This window comes from Tenrec ecaudatus, chromosome 3 (genome assembly GCF_050624435.1).
Source record: "Tenrec ecaudatus isolate mTenEca1 chromosome 3, mTenEca1.hap1, whole genome shotgun sequence".
Lineage (NCBI taxonomy): Eukaryota > Metazoa > Chordata > Mammalia > Afrosoricida > Tenrecidae > Tenrec > Tenrec ecaudatus.
In genome coordinates, this window is record NC_134532.1 from 100,857,336 (window position 1) to 100,870,626 (window position 13,291).

The 13,291-nt window shown below is 43.5% G+C and overlaps 1 protein-coding gene and 1 non-coding gene across 4 annotated transcripts in view; one reads left to right on the forward strand and one right to left on the reverse strand.

Moving 5' to 3' along the window:
• The window catches only part of SYNPO2 (synaptopodin 2), a 250,065-nt gene that overhangs the window by 174,358 nt on the left and 62,416 nt on the right, over positions 1–13,291 (reverse strand). The window lies entirely within an intron of this gene.
• On the forward strand, positions 5,278–5,384 carry LOC142444010 (U6 spliceosomal RNA). The gene has a single exon (XR_012783705.1). It is a non-coding gene; the product is annotated as a U6 spliceosomal RNA (small nuclear RNA).

The following is a 13,291-nucleotide window of genomic DNA, read 5'->3' on the forward strand; positions in this document are numbered from 1 at the left end:
GTCTCAGTAACCCTTGATAGTGTCCCCATTCCTCTGAATCAGCTCGATGGCAGTGGGTTTGGGGGTTTTGCCTCGTGGGCCTTGTCACTGCCGTGTGTTCTCCACTGCAAATTACTGCTCCTTTCGCGGCTGTTTCCTGCTTCTGAGAAATCAAGCCGCTGAAAACTGCTGTGTGGAGTTGGGGGGCGAGGGCGCGGCTGGTCGGGCAGGGTCTTTCCAGTGGACCTGCGAAATATATCACCCTCTAATCTCAGCACTGCTCACATTGTAGGCTGACGCTTGTTTGCTGGGTAGAGCTCTGAGCAGCGTTCCTGGCCTCTTCTCACTGGACGCCAGTCGTGCCAACTAACGTTGTCTCCAGACCTGGTCAACCGTCCGGGGCAGGGCAAACCCTCCACCAACAAAGAACATTGGACTGTCACAAGGGACCCAGAAACACACGGGGTTTTTTTTTTACAGCGTTTTAGGTGATATGTTTCAGTGACATTATACATTTAATAACCAGATGAGCCAGATTAAACTTTACCTTGAAAGAAAGAGTGAAAACCCACCGCATTTAAGTAAAATGTCAATGTATTTCACATTGCATAACAAACAAGTGCTGTGTATATCATATGCCAGGTAGAAAGTTGCCCGTTCTCTCATTCTACCTACCGAGCAAGGGTGAACCAGGCAGACAAGAAGCCGGTGGCTTAGTGGTGATTTGAGGTGAGATGTATACCATACCATACCAGTAGGCAGCACGTAGAAAGAGCCCTCGCTCGTCAGCAGAGTGATCAGAAAGGAGGGGTCAGCACCAGTAAAGCGAATACATGGGGGGATGAAGGTCATGGGGGAGGGGTGTCACCTCATCGGAGAGGGCAAGTGAGAGGGTAGAGTCATTGAGTGCTCACTGACTGCAGTTGAGAGCCATTGAATACTGACATCAGGTGCATGGCAGGCTTCGTTTTAGTTTGTTACGAAGATCCTTCTGGCTGGATTGTGGGGAACATGTCTTTGTAGAGAACGTACTAAAAAGAGGCAAGTTAGAAGGTAACAAAACAATATTTATTTATAGTTCCATGTTTTGTTTGCTCTTAAAGAAAAATTCATGTGCATTTTAGAAAGATTAAAAAGGTACGCCTATAACACACTCGAGCGTCCGGTTATCTGGAATGGTTGGGTGAGGTTGTATCACTCATTCCCTAGTAATGAGAGTGCCATATACATGTGGATACACATTATTCAGAATTACCAGGTGTAGCCATTGCCTTTCTCATCTGCAAACTCATAAAGACAAGGTGTCTTATGAAAGCATAGACAGCAACTATGCTACATCTCAGTGATTATTCCACTGCTGTCGGTGTCTTCTAGGTCAAGGTGCTTATGAATTGAGGAACATGTCTACTGACCTGAGTTCCATCTCACCCTTCATGGAATTATACACAATTAATATTGTCCCCTTTTTTAGTCAGCATGAGCCTCTCTGCCACCAGCTTATGACTATGTTGTCCTGGAATAAAACTCACTTGAAAAAATTCCCAAATAGGGCACTCTTGTTAAACTGCCAATGCTATAAATACCACAGGACCAAAGTATATTTTTGTCTTTACTTCTCTGTGCCAGACGCCATTAAAGCAAAAGGCAAACAATCTATGAGCACGGAGTTTAAAGACTGTTCAACTTAGTCTGTTGTCGTTATCTGTCGAGCTATCTTACATTCAGAGTCTCATCTCACATAGTTATGCACCCCAAGGAAGGTGTCTGACACTGAAAATCTATACAAAACAGGACACAATTCCAACATCTAGACTGTGGTGAAAGTATAGAACGCGCCCCTGTGGTGACTCCACTAGGAAAAGAGTGAATTCAAACAGTAAAAGAGGGGTGTGGGGGACCACTGTTATTTTCCACAAATGTATAAAGTTCATAAAGAAAAAACATCTCTGCAAGTGGCCCAACCAACGCCTTGTGATGGAAACTGAACTCCGTCGTCTAGTTACTTTGTTTGTTTGACCTTGAGCAATGTGGTAAGAATTAATCTCACCAGTTTATTTACTGGGACATTATCTTTCGGAGATTACCAGTGGATTGATTTTTTTTTAATTTGGGGCAAAAACAATGGAAACGAGAGGGGAAGGAAGACAGCGGTCAGTGTGAGATATTAAAATAATAATTTATAATCAATCAAGGGGCCAGGAAGGGGGGAGGGGGAGAAAAGAGGAGCTGCTACCAAGGGCTCAATAGAAAGTAAATGTCTAGAAAAGAGCAATGGCAACATGAGTACAAATAAGTCTGATACAATTGATGTATGGATTGTACTAAGAGTTGTAAGAGCCCCCAATAAAATGATTTTTTAATAGTTACTTTTTAAAACATTTGAAAATAACTGCTTAGAACCCCACTCTCATTGCTGTTAATTCCAGTTCGTTGTGATCTACCTGTGCCAGAGATCAGGGATCCATAGGGTTTTCAATGGTTGATTTGTTGAAATACATTATCAGGTCTTTTTTTCTAAGTGCCTCAGATTAACTTGAGTCTCCATCCTTTCCGTTAGAAGTTAAGTATATTAATCACTTGCTCTCTTGACAAAAAACCTCACTGCCATCAAGTGTAGAACTGCCCCCGTGGTTTTCTGGTACAATAACTATGGGAATACCTACATACCTTCTACAAATAGAAAATTCAAATGTTCTGAAACATCCTTGGAAGCAGATATGAAGCTATAGATTTGAATGGCTAGATGGGAATATTTGACAATCAGCATGAATAATTTTAAAACATCCAAGGAAAATCATAGTGAGACTATGAGTCAAAAACTTTTTTTTGCATTGCTACTGTGACTACAAAAACTGTTCTAGAGACTTCTTAGAGTTGTTCGATTAAACTGACATCATTTCAAAATGGCCTATGCCTACATAAGTAAACAGTAAAAGCAATGACAATCTGCTAATGGCATACACAGGAGTCCTGGTGTGGTAAAAAGCACCTCAGTAGAAAGGCCTGGACATCGATGTCCAAGAGGTCAGAGGTTTGAAAACCCTGTGTAGTGCAATTGTGTCACACATGTGGCCCCAGTCAGCCAGAATCAACTCAACAGCGACTGGTCTGGTTGGTTAAGCTAATAAGCAATGTGGCCTGAATACAAATTACATGTCAGGCTCTGTACTTAGCACTTTACATGGATTCTGTGGTTTTATCCTTGCGATAATCCTAGGGGGAAATTTGATACTATTTTCCCTGTTGCGCAGCTGCGAGGGAGGGTACACGGATTGAAACACAGGCTGTCGGATCACACTCTAGAGATCCAGTGGTGAGCCTGCCTGCTCCTCCTGCTGTGCTCTTCCACCTGCAAAGACAGGCGTCAAGCATTCAAATGGCACACGGACAGCTGCTCAGAAAGGAAAGGAAAGGGCTCTTTCAGAGAGTGTAATCTGCGTTCCCGAACTGAGCTTTCAGGGGAAAAAGCACCAAGTAAATAACACTTGTGCTAAGAGCTGAATGGGTAGTAGAAGGTCGCTGGGCAGAGAGATTGGGGATTGCTCCAAGCAGGGGAGAGGGAGCGTGCAAAAGCCCCAAAGCACAACGTAGTTAAGCCTCCGTTGTAGGAGGGAAAGAGGTGGAAACGCAGAGCTGAAGGGATGAGCGGGGCTGCTGCCTCGCGGGGACCGTTCGGAGTGAGATGAAGCACGTGTCATTGTTGAATGCGCAGGGATGGATCGCTCAGGAAACCTTACCCCAATTCACCGTAAAAAGTTCAAATGCATAACTAAAGCTACGTCTAGGCATATAAATGTAACACACTGGGTAGATCAGCAATGCACTGAGAGAATGGAGGGAGACGGGCCAGGACGTTTAGGCCAGATCTTGCAGACCATGTGAAAGACTTTTATTTTGACCTAAGTGCAGTGAAAGCATGATGCTCTGCACATCTCTGAGCTGGCTGGCTGCTGTTGGGAGAATAAATTGGAGGATGGGAAGAGACAGTTCAGAAGCATCCCGCGTGGTTAATGACAAGTGAGGTAGTTAGTTCATTGTGCCAACCTGGCTGATAGACACATGTGGGGTTAATTGGAGGGTGGAGGGATAAATGACTCGGTGAACCTCATCTTTAGAGTTCTCAGTCTCTTGCTTTCTGATGGTCGGACCAGGGTGCAGCTGCCTTAGCAAGTTCCCTGCTTCAGCTGGCAAGGCTCACTTCCTACAAGACATCCCTGAGGAGAAGCCACATGGACCTACCTCGATGCAGCCCTGGGTGCTGGAGCTGCCATGTGGAGACCCCTGCCAGTGCTGAGATGCTTACACATTCACTGACTCAGCTTTCCTCCTGCAGTCAGCATCTTTGTGTCTGTTTTGTGAGATGGAGGAGGACTTTGTGGACTGGTGTTGGACATATGGGCTAATGTTGGACTTGTGGGCTTGGGCTGCACTGGGTTGGGATGTTTTCTTGATGCTCACTTAACCTTTACATAAATCTCTTTTATACATGAGATTCTGTGGATTTGTTTCTCTAAAGTACCCAGACTAATACACGAAGGCTATCTCGAACAATGAAGTTTGAGCAAAAAGAATGTGCATGAGATCACATTGCGGAAGTAGATCCCCAGGACTTGGGTATGGACACAATGGAGAGAGCAGGATTCCAGACGCTTCATTGGAGGCTTTCCCAAATCAGGTCTGTCCCATTTCTTACGTGTCTCATGGAGAGCAGCCTTTCCAGAGTTAATACCAATCTGACTATTCCCTGAAAGGAGAGAGCAGAGGAATAGGATGAACTCAGTGGTTACTGGGTGGTAATAATAGGTTATAAACATAACGAAACTCCTCAGTGTTTTGTAGGTGATATTGATGGGGAAGGATGAGGTCATAGAGCAAGAGGGTGGAAGAACACCGACTATCCTCATAGGCCAGCCCTAGCAGCATCTTCTGTTGGTTTTACTTTTATCCCTCTGCTCGCGTTTAGTCACAGCAACGAAAGGACTCAGTGTTCAAATTATAAATAGAATATGATCAAGGTCATGTTGATGTAATGATTTTCTCTTTCAGTTGCATAAGAGAAATTAAAAAGAGTTCTCATCAGAAATAAAATAGTCCATATATGTACATGTATATTATTAAGCATTTATATATGAAAATACTGCTAATTCATCAGCTTCAATATCAAGCCTCCAACATAAAGATTAAATAGAGATTACTGAGATCATGTTCTAAAGCATTTTTGCACATGTTCTAGTTACAGATATTTTACCTCATTTATATTTTTTATCATGAGACTGTCTACTTTTAAGACTGCTGCTAGTCCTTGCTTCGGCAGCACAGAGACTAAAATCGGAACGATACAGAGAAGATTAGCATGGCCCCTGCACAAGCATGACCCACAAATTCATGAAGCGTTCCAAATTAAAAAAAAAAAAAAAAGACTGCTGCTAAAGTTATTTTCCATAAGATTTAGTCCCCATTTCCTCGTGCTAGGAAACTACATTCCAATGGCCACAATGAGTCTCTCTATCCCTGAACTGTATGCCTGCGTTTGGAACTTATTAACTAGAACTTATACAAAGAAGACTCCATAAAGAGTGAGGGGACTACAACTTTTAAGATTAAAAATAGATGAGAGAATAGGGCATATTATAAGCCTGGAAGAGATACATAGGATGATTCTCATGACTAGTTTAATATACATTACGAAGGTTCCAATGTAGAAGCAGAATCGAATTTACTTTTGTGACTACCAGAGCAAATTAAGAACAGGTGGATGGAAGACAAGATGATGCAGACTTGGGTTTAACAGAAGAAAGGTTTTTCCAAACAGATTTGTTTAAAATTCCAAAGAGGCTACCTCAAAAAATGGTGACTCGCTGTCACGGTTGTTTTGCAGACACTGTATAAATGTTTTATATTAATGTTTCACAAAATTTGATCATCGTAAAAGAGTCTCACTAAAAATTCTGAGGGTTCCTTTTATTTTTAGGATTGGTAATCAGCTATGTCTCTGATATCTAGTCTCACCATCCCAACACCTACAAACTGCCGTGTGATTTTTTTGTGTGGTTCTTTGAGGTCACATCGAGAGTCAGGAGGAGCTAAGTTGGAAATAGATCTAAGTTGGAAATAGATCTATGTGTCTATATTTATAGGTTAAGTATTAAGGTGGCAGAAGGACCTTGGGCCTCTACTCAAACACTCCCTCAATGCATGAATACTTTCTTTTATTAAATTGGAACTCTATGATGCTCACTCTCCCTACACAACTGCTGGAGCCAAAGTGGATGAACAAGCAAATGTGGTGAAGAAAGCTGATGGTGCCCGGCTATCAAAAGAGATAGTGACTGGGGTCTTAAAGGCTTGAAGATAAACAAGCAGCCATCTAGCTCAGAAGCAACAAAGTCCACATGGAAGAACACACCAGCCTGTGTGATCGAGTGGTCCCGAAGGGATCAGTTATCAGGCATCAAAGAACAAAAAATCATATCATTGACTGCACACCTCCATGATAGGGTCGCTGAAGACAAATGGGTGCATAAGCAAATGTGGTGAAGAAAGCTGATGGTGCCCAGCTATCAAAAGAGATAGTGTCTGGGGTCTTAAAGGCTTGAAGGTGAACAAGCGGCCATCTAGCTCAGAAGCAAAAAAGCCCACATGGAAGAAGCACACCAGCCAGTGCGATCACGAGGTGCCAAAGGGACCAGGTATAAGGCAACATGCAAAAAAAAAAAAAGGATATATGTGTGTATGTATGTGTATATGTGTGTGTATATGTATGTATGTATGTATATATATATATATACCATATTGAATGAAGGGGGAGGTGCAGAGTGGAGACCCAAGGCCCAAGTGTCAGTCAATGGAGATCCCCTCATAGAGGGGTTTAGGAGAGGAGATGGGTTAATTAGGGTGCGAGGTAGTGCCGATGAAGAACCCAGCTTTCCCCCAGATCCTGGATGCTTCCTCCCCCCAACTACCATGATCCGAATTCTACCTTGCAGGGCTGGATAGGACAGAGGTTGTACACTGGTACATATGAGGACTGGAGGCACAGGGAATCAGGGTGGATGATACCTTCAGGACCAAGGGTGTGAGGGACGATGCTGGGAGAGTGGAGGGTGAATGGGTTGGAAAGGGGGAACTGATTACAAGGATCCACATGTGACCTCTTCCCTGGGAGAGGGACAGCAGAGAAGGGTGAAAGGGAGACTCCAGATAGGGCAAGATATGACAAAATAACGATGTATAATTCACCAAGGGCACATGAGGGAAGGGGGAGCGGGGAGGGAGGGGAAAAAAAAGAGGACCTGATGCAAAGGGCTTAAGTGAAGAGCAAATGCTTTGAGAATGATTGGGGCAGGGAATGTATGGATGTGCTTTATACAATTGATGTATGTATATGTATGGATTGTGATAAGAGTTGTATGAGTCCCTAATAAAATGTAAAAAAAGAAAAGAGGAGGAAAAAAAAGAAAATGATTAGGGCAAAGAATGTACAGATGTGCTTTATACAATTGTTGTATGTATATGTATGGACTGTGATAAGAGTTGTATGAGCCCCTAATAAATCGTTTAAAAAAAAAAAGATGGGCTAAGTTATCTGCTGCCTTCCATTTCCCTGGCCCAAAAAAAGCCCCAGTGGTGCTTTCGGGTCAGCATTGGGATTGCTACCCATAAAGTCTGGTTCAAACCTACCAGCTTCTGTCCCATAACAATTTACAGTATTGTCACTTTACAATGGGTTTAGTTTGGGATTTGGTATTTCTTTGGCCACTATGACCGACGTAGGGGTGAGAACTTAATTTAATCCAGCCCCGACTGCTTAGAAATTATGGGACAAAGAAGCTTCTTTGTCTTCAACTATGAACTTGGAAGAGTATGTCATTGCCGTTACGTGCCCTGCAGTCAATCTGATACCTAGCAACCCATGTGACCGAGTAGAACCGGCCCACAGGCCTTCCTGGGCTTGAACCTTGATGGAGCAGATCAACACGTGTTTTCTTCCTCCTCGATGACAGTGGATGCAAACTGATGACCTTGGTTAGCAGCCAAGCACTTCATCATGCCAAGAGGGCTGCTCGCAATAACTGGCAACCACATTCAGACCAACAGACGAGATCGTGTCTAGAAGGAAGCCAACACCCAGAAAACGAAGCAAAGAACCGGAGAGAGAAACGGCTGGACCCAGTCACAGCAGATGAAACTTTGCATTAGAGTCAGTCTCCGAGTGGACTTCTCAGTTACAGGAACTGAAGAAAACGCCTCTCGGTGTAAGCAGTCTAAGTGTTCTGGAGACATGCAAACAAATGAGCCCTAATTTTGACTCTTCTCCAAATCTGTGTAGCGTAATAGCCCATTCTCGGAAATAAAATGAAGGAAACCAGCTGTTCTTTGTAACCTCAGGCCCACTTAACAAACAAGACAGTTCTCTGATACTGATCTTCAAGTCATAACTCTCAGTTCATGTCAAAAACCAGTTTCTGTAACCATTCGTATCTCTTCAGAATCATTTAAACCAGCATCTCATCTGAAATTTTACTAATGATTTATTGCATATTCAAAGCCATTTTACATAAAACTCTTCATTCCTCCCACATACTTGCAGAGCTACTGTCAATGATAAAAGCAGTTGCACTCAATTGGAAAGTCCTAGAGCCCTGGTGGTGTAGTGATTGCGCGGTAGGATGCGAGCTGCCTGGTTGGCAGTTGGAAACCACCAGCAGCTCTCAGGGAGAGAGACTGGGCTTTTTACTCCCGTAAACAGTTACAGCCTTGGAAACACACGGAGGTAAGGGGGTGGGGTGGGGTCACTGTGAGTCAGTATTGACTCCATGGCAGTGATTGAATGAGTGGCTGAGGGCCCTAGTGGCATAATGGGTTGGGCTGCTAATAGAACGATCAACCGTTCGAAACCACCAGCCATTCCAAGGGGGAAAGTTGAGGCTTTTTAAGGCCGTGAAGGTTCAACAATCTCAGTAACACACAGGGTAAATTCTACTTTGTCGTGCAGGGTTGCCACGAGTTAGAATCAACTTGTTCTAGATTTGGCTGTGATCATCTGTGAACACTAGAATCATAAGGGCTTTGGTGGTGCAGTGGGTTAGGCGCTGAGCTGCTAACCACGAGGTCAGCAGTTGGAAACCCGCAGTGCCTCCTTGGGAAAAAGATGAGGCGTCGTCCTACTGCCAAGGTTTCCAGAATGAGCAGCCCCCAGGGGCAGTGCTACTCTGCCCTCTAGGCTCACTCTGGGCAGGAATCCATCTGATAGCTGAGTTCGTTTTGCCATTAGAAAGAAAAGTCAGGTGTAAATAACCTCACTGCAGGGTTTCACCTCAATCCTTTCATTAATGAACTTCCGACGGGCCAGCTTTGGACACGCAAACACGGTGGATGCCCGTCTGATTGGCAAAGGAGGGGGGAGCTACAGCTCCAATTCAGAACGTTTCTTGTTCAGCATTACGATCAGATGGATTCATGTGCCTGTTTCCCTTAAAACTTCTTTTTATGGTCTCTTTCTCAGTGTTCCTTGTAGGCACATGGATTTTAATGAGATCTGGTTTAAAAATAAAATGGTGTGTTGTCGGAGTGGAGCGTGCAGCAGTCACCTCTCGGGGCGGACGAGACTCCGGAGAGTGCACGAGAAGCAGGAACGCTGTCCCTGTCCTTACACCAGGCCCTGGGAAACGTGTCAAGGTGCACTCTTCTGATCGGCGCATACCACTCTCATTAACAAAGGATAGTCAACATCTCTGTCTTTAAGTGGCAGGAAGCAAACTCTGACATACGTGTTTTTGCATTAAAACTTAACGGTGACACACAAAAAAGTTTTACGACAAAGGCACTAATCCTAAATTGGATACATGTTGAGTTCCCATCCAGGCTTCTTATTCATCAGCATCAAACCGATTCTCTGCAATGCATTCAATCTAGGTATTTGCTGGCTAAAGTAAGCAAGACGTATTCTGTGCAATTAAATTTGGTAACTAGCAGAATATAATTCCTTCAAGATGTTCTCTTCCCTAGAATAAAATATCTTATTTTATTAACAGCAACATTATCGGCAGGGACCAGTCCCTAGATGGACAGTGCCTGCAACACAGCACCTACAGCAATGGGCACAAACCTAACACCAATTGTGAGAATGCAATGGGACCGGGCTGTGTCTCGTTCTGTTGCACTCAGGGTCGCTGTGAGTCAGAACAGTCCCTAACAAGAACAGTTGACCACAGACAAGTTATAAGGTCATAACTCAGCTGTAATTCGGAAGGTGGGGTGGGGAATTTCTCAGAGCACTTCTCCTAAATCAGACTCTCCTCTTGAATCCCACACGGAATGGTCCTTATTCTTTTTGTGGTCATCTGTGCCTTTTTCTCAGAAGACAGGCGGGGCAAAGAAAGCACGCGCATCTGTTTCAAGCCCCTTGGGATCTTTACGATTCAGTGGACACTCTTATCAATATTTGAAAGCATAAGTTAGAAGTTCTGCTTGGGAACTGGGACGTTTTGATGAAAAAAGGAATACTTGCTGATAGGAAGCTTTATGAGGAGATGCAGGACCATGCTATCGAATGGCTTTTAGTACTGACAGCGGATTTATACTTCACTGTGCCGGATTCAAACGGCTCTTGGTGGAGCAGTGATTGCACACTGGGCTGCTTAGCTGCAAAGTCAGCAGTTCAAAACCACCAGCCACACCTTGGGTGAAAGATGGGGCTTTCCACTCCCATAAAGAGGTACCATCTCGGAAACTCACAGGAACAGTTCTACCCTGCCCTCCACAGACACGGTGCATTTTCAGGAACTCGGGGCCAGTGGGCACTAAATTCAAAGGATCCCTGGACACATAGTGGATTGTGTTGGGCTTTGAACCACAAGATGGGCCGATCAAATCCACCAGTCACTCCAAAGTAGGGAGATGAGGCTGAAGCTGTCTGCTCCAGTAAAGATGTACAGCCTCAGAAACGTTACATAGCAGTTCTCAATTTAGTCATATTGGGTTGCTAAGAGTCTGAATTAGCTTGATGGCAGTAGGTTTGGTTTGGGTGCTAAGTTCACAGCTTCCATATATCGTAGATACCATATATACCTGTGTATAAACCGAGGTTTTCAGCACCTTTTTGATGCAGTTTTTGTGGTAGAATTAGGTGCCTCAGCTGATATTAGGGTCAGTTTATACTCACGTATATACGCCATATAAAATGCACAATAAAAAAAGAGTAATTTTAAAGCACATACAAATTTTCAAGTAGTGAAAAGTGCTTAGTGCAGAGGGGTGTGGGTGGGGGAGAATGTGACTTATCAATTCAAATAACTAACTGATATAATAAGGAATTTTCACCCAGGATATAAACAAACGTTTGCCAGATTTTTATCATGTGTTAGGTTGATACTGTCCTAGGCATTCCATACAAACCTGAGACCTTGCTGACATCCTAATCAAAGGACTCTGGATTCAGAGCCCAGGAAATAAGGAGAGATTAATTGAACACAGGTGAATGGTAATGGATTGGGTGTGGAAGTGCATTCTGAGAACTTGAAATTGCACTGATTGCTTACATAATTACCTATGCCTCAATTACTCCAGTTATTTCTCGTCTATACCCAGAGTTGGATTCTTTATACAGTTTAGATCATAGAGAAAAGGAATTCTATGGATTCATTTCAAAATGGGGTGTTTTTAAGGTACAAGTGAATCTTCTTTGGAGCACATCATAGATATACTACAACATTCACAGCAGCGACTACCATTTTGACCATTTTGTAAACTCACTGTCACTGAGTCTTTGCCAACTCATAGTGACCCTATAGGACAAAGTAGATCTGTCCCTGTGAATCTCTGAGACGGTAACCCTTTATGGGAGTAGAAAGTCCGTCTTTCTCCTGAGGAGCAGCTGGTGGTTTTGAACTGCTGACCTTGCGTTTACCAGCCCAACACATAACCACTATGCCGCCAGGGCTCCTTACCATTTTATAAGTGTTCAATAAATACTGGAAACAATGATACCACAATGACCCTAGCTACTTGGGAAATTAAAAGTTCTCACAAATTGACATTTCAGCTGTGTAATATCTTCAGATCATTGCAAGGATCAAAATCAGTAGCCAGAAGACGTAAATTCTCCCCCTAACCCTGTCACTTACTAACCCTGTGAACGTGGCCAAGTCACATACTCCCAGATAATCAATTTCCTTATGAATTTCAAAAATCTCAGGTTTATTGGGAGAACCCAATGAATTATGTTCTCATTACACTGAAATCCCTATCAGATACTATATTAGAATTTAAGTGCTAGAAGCCTTGGTGGCATAGTGACCATGTGTTGGACTGCTAACTGCAAGATTGGCAGTTTGAAACCACTGGCCCACCACTGGAGAAAGATGAGACTTTCTACTCCCAGACAGAATGGTAGCCTCAGAAACCCTGTGGAGCAGTGCTACCCTGTCTTACAGGGTCACTACGAGTTAGAATCAACTGGATGGCATTAAGTTTGGGTTTTAGCTATGAATCAAAAAGTTGGCAGTTTAATCTCAGAGTTCATTTCACTCATTTAAAACCTTAATTCAGCTCATAAAGTAGGAATTTGAGCAAGGCCCATGGGTAAAATATTCACCAAGGTCAGATACTTCCCTATCCTCAGATACTCATAACCTATGTAGACAATACACACTCGCTGATTCTTCTTAGAGGCAGGAGTGGTAGACTTCATCTCCTGGACTTTGCACATGTTTTCAGAAGAGACACGTCCCTGGAGAAGGACATAATGCTGGGGAAGTTGAGGGACGGCACAAAAGAAGCAGGTCCTTAACAAGATGACTGGCTGCAGGCGGCAGCGCTGTGCTGAAACCTAAGAACAATGGTGAGGATGGCCCGGGATGGCGGCGTTTCATTCTGTGGTTCATGGGTCACTAGGAGTCAGAAACAATGCAATGGCCCCTAACAATGACAACAACAGTGACAACGACAACATCCTCAGTTTCTCCTTTCTCTTTTCTTCGCTTCCTCCTTGCTTGGCCAGGAAGCGAGCACTTTCGTAGATGGTGGCAGAGAAACTGAATAAAAGAGACACGATTCCTTCCCTACAGAGCTTACAATCTACTGTGGAAAACTGTTCATTAAACAAGTTATAACATTATAGGTGCCATAATCAGGCAAGGAGTGTGCAAGACAAGACCACATTACTGGATTAAATGGCTTAGCCCGTGAACAAAAGAATTGATTCATCACTCAGGGTTTCTGAAGTTACTTTACCTTTTTATTGTTGTTGTTACTATTTCTTTCCAGCTAGTTAATTTTACTAGCTGGAAAGAAATAGCAAGCATATTTATGT